The sequence below is a fragment of the Trichechus manatus genome, unplaced genomic scaffold (genome assembly GCF_000243295.1).
Source record: "Trichechus manatus latirostris isolate Lorelei unplaced genomic scaffold, TriManLat1.0 scaffold00096, whole genome shotgun sequence".
In the NCBI taxonomy this organism is placed as follows: Eukaryota; Metazoa; Chordata; class Mammalia; order Sirenia; family Trichechidae; genus Trichechus; species Trichechus manatus.
The window spans coordinates 7,550,101-7,556,100 of NW_004444032.1; the positions used below are offsets into that span (position 1 = coordinate 7,550,101).

Genomic DNA, 6,000 nt, shown 5'->3' on the forward strand with positions numbered 1-6,000 from the left:
ATAAATTTTTAGTCCTTATCTAAATTCTGGAAGCTACATGTGATATTTTTCACTAATCAGCGTCTGGAAAATTTAAGCCTAATGTTTATAACCAGTTACTGTTGACAAGTTGATTCCATCTCATGGTGATTCCACGTGTGTGTCAGAGTAGAACTGTGTTCCACAGGGTTTTCAGTGTCTGAATTTTCAAAAACAGATCATCAGGCCTTTCTTCCAAGACACCTCTGGATGGACTCCAAGTGCCAACTTATTGGTTAGCAGCTGAGTACTTAACTGTTTGCATCACTCCAATGCTTACAGAACCGTATAAAATGCAGTATGAAATTTTTTTACTGAGGTGATTCTCACAGTTGACAAAAGAGCAACATCATATCAAAATTAATGAGAATTATCAAACACTGTAAGAAGTCCACTTTCAGGAAAAAGGCAGTCCAAAATAAAATATTATACTATACTGTGACAACATCAGGAGCCCTTGTGGCACAGTGGTTAAAACACCCAGCTGTGAACCGAAAAGTCGGCAATTCAAACCTATCAGCCACTCCACAGAAGAAAGATGTGGCAGTCTGCTTACATAAAGATTTACAGCCTTGGAAATCCTATGGGGCAGTTCTACTTTGTTCCATAGGGTTGCTAAGAATTGGGATCAACTCGATGGCAGTGGGTTTGGAGGGTTTTGGTGACAACATAGTCTCTAAACACCTTACAATGGTTTTAAGTCTGGAAGAGATTTAAGTAGAAATGGCAAAGTAAAAAACCAATAAAAACACACATTTGAAAATTTCAAATGGAGAAGCTTAACATAAAAGAATTTAATATACTAGATTTTAATTACTTAATTCAGAAGAGAACTCCAAAACAACAATATAAGATAAAAATGCTCAACTCAATAGAACTTTAAAGGTAAGAAAGGTATTTTAGAAATCAGCTCATGCAACCAACACTTACCTTAGAGATGCGAAAACAAAGACTGAGAGACTTCTGCTTTACCCAAGGACAAAGAGCTTGAAAGTAAAGCTCTGCCTACAATGTGGGGCTCTTAACTACCCTTACATCTTCTTCCCTTACATCATTCAATTTTTCATCTAGTTTAATGTATTTGCTTTAGTGTACATACATCTCCTCTCATTCACTGGACTGCCTATACTGCAGCATCGTCTTTCAGAAGCCTACTGATGCATAAAGTGATACTCATGAGGAGTGTGCCTCTTAGCTCAAAGTAGATACAAGAGACCAAAGGGGAAGCTTCCATCCAGAGGTGAGACAGGAAGGCAGAGAGGGTTAGGAGCTGGTTGAATGGACATGGGGAATCGGGTGGAAAGGAGGAGTGTGCTGTGGCAGAATGGGGTGAGCAATTACGGTCACATAATAATGTATACATAAAATTTTGCATAAGAGACTAACTTGAAATGTAAACTTCATTTAAACCAAAAATAAATAAATAAAAATAATAAAAAGAAGCCTACTGATGCAAAAAACAAACAAACAAAAAACCCCAAACAAACAAATGAAGGAAAAGTAATACCCCAAGATGTGTCTGAGATGCTCTCTAGAACAGACTGCCCTTCTGCAAGTACTTGTCAACAGCAATAGTTGGAAAGGAGAGATGGAAATGAAAACAGCCAAAAACAATGACAGGATACAGACATACCAAATTAAAATCTTAAAAAATGTACTATTTCTTTTCTACTATATCTCCTCCCTCTCTTCTCTGCTCTTTTCACAACCAACAACTTAGACAGAGCTTCCTTCCTTCATCTGCCCATAGCACTCAGGGACTCAGCCTTCTGAATAAACTCCAGGATTCAGAAAAATGAAAACTGACTTCACACACACACAAAAAAACTGAAGTGGGATTTCATGCAAAAGCTAGCCACAGAACACAACATGTCATGGTAGAAATCTGGGTTTCAACTCTTAAGTAAATCTCTCTACATTTTCAAGATTCTTTCTCTTAGGGAGGCAGGGCCAAGACGGCACAGCAGTCAGACACTTCTGGTGGTCCCTCTTACAACAAAGACCCGAAAAAACAAGTGAATCTATCATATATGACAATCTAGGAACCCTGAACATCAAAGGCAAAGTTGAGGAATCGAACTGAGTGGCGGGGGAGGGAGAGACAGTTCAGAAGCAGCAAATAGTTGCCACACTTGACCTGGCAGGAGCCAGTGCCCTGTGGGCCAGATCGGCTGGCCATGTGCAGTGAGACAGGCAGTGGCATTTGGGATGCATCTTCCACGTTGGGAGAGACCAAGCGGCGGAGAGTCTGCTCATGCCTCCAGCGCCAGTGAAAAGCGGTCCTCAATCAGCAAAAGATAAGGACCTGCATTTAACCTACCACGCAGATCAAAAAACACCCCCGTTGGTGTTCACCTACTCCCTCCCTGCTCTGCATCAGGTCCCACGCTGGCTTCAGTGACTGCTGAGTCCCCTGGGCTGGAAGTAGGACCTGTCACACACCCTGAGCCATTCTCCCGGCTTTGGAGAGGGGAAAAAGTAACAAACAGGAAAAAATAATCTGCCAGCTCCCCTAAGCTGGGAACTCAGGGCAGGTACAGCTCTTTTGCCTAGGCACAAGCAAAGGGGTCCATGAACTCTGAATGCCTTTCACCCTTGCATAAACCTGTGTGGGCCCATTTCAACAGCGTAGGCCCTCATTACACAGTACACCAGGGAATATACCAGAAGCCTAACTTCGCTGTATGAGCTATACGGTGGAGCAGCAGGTTCGTGAGATTTGTTACCACTGTGCCCATTAAGCAGGGTCCTCACCTACCCACATCAGGGGCCTGAAGACTGGTGGCTCCACCCATGCCACCTAGCCGCCCACCACAGGGGTCCAAGAATAAGTGGTGCCTTCCAGTTCTTAGAGCTAACAGCATTGGGTGTTCATAGTCCGGGTGCAAAAACCCACCCACCTACGTGCTCTAGCGAACAGGGACACGCGTTCCTCCCAGATACTCAGGGGCAGCCATCAGCCCCCTACTTTGCTCAGTGCATGACCCCCTACTGCAGCCAGATACCTGTGCCTACTCCAATCACCCCTGTCCATCTAGGACTGTAGGTGAGAGCCGGAACCACGCACTTTCTGACCGACTATCTGGACACCTGAGCTGAATCTGTACAAGAAAAGTAAACGGACTCCTGGGCTCATATACCTAGTAACAGATCTAACCACCTGGTGACAGAACGTTAGAGCTTCAAAGGTGCCAATAATCAAACTAGCTCACACAAGCAGCCTACGTGGGCATATCAAAACAAAACAAAACAAGTTAGGATACAGTAAGCAAACAAAATAAATATAATAACTAATGGATGTCTCAGAGACAACAGTCAATAACAGATCACAAGAGGCACACCACGATAGCTTCAGCAAGCTCCCAAAACAAATACTCAAGAAATTTTCTGGAGGAAGAGAACTTCTTGGAATTACGGGAGGCAGAATACAAAAGATTAACATACAGAACTCTCCAAAAGATCAGGAAGGAGTTCATGCAAAACGCAGAACAAGCCAAGGAACACACAGATACAGCAATAGCGGAACTTAAGAAGATTAGAGAAGAGCATAATAACAAATTTAACAAGCTGCAAGAATCCACAGAGAGACAGCAATCAGAAATCCAGGAAAACAACAATAAAATTTCAGAATTAGACAACTCAATAGAAAGTCATAGGAGCAGAATTACGGCAACGGAAGTGAGAATTAGTGAGGCTGAAGATAAAGCACTTGACACCAACCTATCTGAGGAAAAATCAGATAAAAGAATTTTTAAAAAATGAAGAAACCCTAAGAATTATGTGGGACTCTATCAAGAAGAATACCCTACTTGTGACTGGAGCACCAGAACGGGGTGATAACAGAAAATACAGAGAATTGTTTAAGATTTGTTGGCAGAAAACTTCCCTGATATCGTGAAAGATGACAAGATATCTATCCAAGATGCTCATCGAACCCCACATAAGGCAGATCCCAAAAGATAGTCACCAAGACATATTACAATCAAAATTGCCAAAACCAAAGATAAAGAGAGAATTGTAAGAGCAGCTAGGGAAAAACAAAAAGTCATCTAAAAGGAGAGTCAGTAAGACAAAGCTTGGACTACTCAGCAGAAACCATGCAGGCAAGAAGCCAACGGGATGACATCTATAAAGTCTTGAAGGAAAAAACCTGCCAGCCAAGAATTACATATCCAGCAAAACTGTCTCACAAATAGGATGGCAAAATTAGGGCATTTCCAGATAAACAGAAGTTTAGGGAATTTGCAAAAACCAAACCAAAATCACAAGAAATACTAGAGAGAGTCTTCCGGTTAGAAAATCAGTAACATCAGATAACAACCCAAGACTAGAACACAGGGCAGAGCAACCAAATATAAACCCAGATAGCGAAGCCACAAAAATTAATCAAAGCTAAAACACTGAAAATCGGAAAACAGACGTCAGTAGGTAAAAGACAACATTAAAACAAAAAAGATGGACTAAAAAAATGTGGTCACAGATCTTTCATATGGAGAGGAAGTCAAGGCACTATAAAGAATTAAAAAAGTGGTTTAAACTTAGAAAAATAGGGGTAAATATTAAGCTAACCACAAAGGAAACTAACAATCCTACAAGTCAAAATAAAAAACATTAAAAACATAAAGACAGCAAATACAAAATCAACAACAATGAAAATACATAAAGAAAAACGACTCAGCATAGAAAATTAAGTGGAACAAAGAAACTGTCAACAACACACAAAAAAAGACATCAAAATGACAGCACTAAACTCACACCTATCAATAATTACGTGGAATGTAAATGGACTAAATGCACCAATTGAGAGACAGAGAGTGGCAGAATGGCTAAAAAAACCACAATCTGTCTATATGCTGCCTACAAGAGACACACCTTAAAGACACAAACAAACTAAAACTCAAAGGATGGAAAAAAATACATCAAGCAAACAACACTCAAAAAAGTGCAGAAGTGGCAATATTAATCTCTGACAAAACAGACTTTAAAATCCAACACAAAGGATAAGGAAGGACACTGTATAATCAATACACCAGGAGGACATAACTGTAACATTTACGCACCCAACAACAGGGCTCCAAAATACATAAAATGAACCCTAACAGCACTGAAAAAAGAGACAGACAGCTCCACAATAATAGTAGGAGACTTCAACATACCACTTGTGGCGAAGGACACAACTTCCAGAAAGAAGTTCAAGAGACACGAAGATTTAAATGCCACATTCAACCAACTTGACCTCATAGACATATACAGAACACTCTACTCAACAGCAGAGAAGCATACTTTCCTTTCCAATGCAAACAGAACACTCTCCAGAACACACCACATATTAGGCCATAAAGCAAGCCTTAACAGAATACAAAGCATCAAAATACTACAAAGCATCTTTTCTGACCATAAAGCCATAAAAATGGAAATCAGTAACAGAAAAACTAAGGAAAAAAACACATGGAAACTGAATAACACCTTGCTCAAAAACTACTAGGTTACAGAAGAAATTAAGGATGGAATAGAGAAATTCACAGAATCAAATGAGAATGAAAACACATCCTACCAGAACCTTCGGACACAGCAAAAGCAGTGCTCAGAAGTCAGTGAATAGCAATAAATGCACACTTCCAAAAAGAAAAAAGGGCCAAAATCAAAACATTAATCATACAACTGGAACAAATAGGAAGAGAGCAGCAAAAGAAATCCTTGGGCACCAGAAGAAAGCAAATAATAAAAATCAGAGCAGAATTAAATGAAATAGAAAACATAAAAACAACTGAAAGAGTTAACAAGACCAAAAGCTGGTACTTGGAAAAGATTTAACAATATTGATAAACCACTGGCCAAACTGACAAAAAAAAACAGGAGAGGAAGTAAATAACCCAAATAAGAAATCAGATGGGCGAAATTACAACAGACCCAACTGAAATTAAAAGAATCGTAACAGAATACTATGAAAAATTATACTCTAACAAATTTGAAAACCTAGAG

General features: G+C 40.0%; 1 protein-coding gene across 2 annotated transcripts in view; it reads right to left on the reverse strand.

Annotated features, from left to right (window-relative positions):
- Positions 1-6,000, reverse strand: part of DLD (dihydrolipoamide dehydrogenase) — a 33,202-nt gene that overhangs the window by 12,874 nt on the left and 14,328 nt on the right. The gene's annotated exons all lie outside the window — the stretch shown is intronic.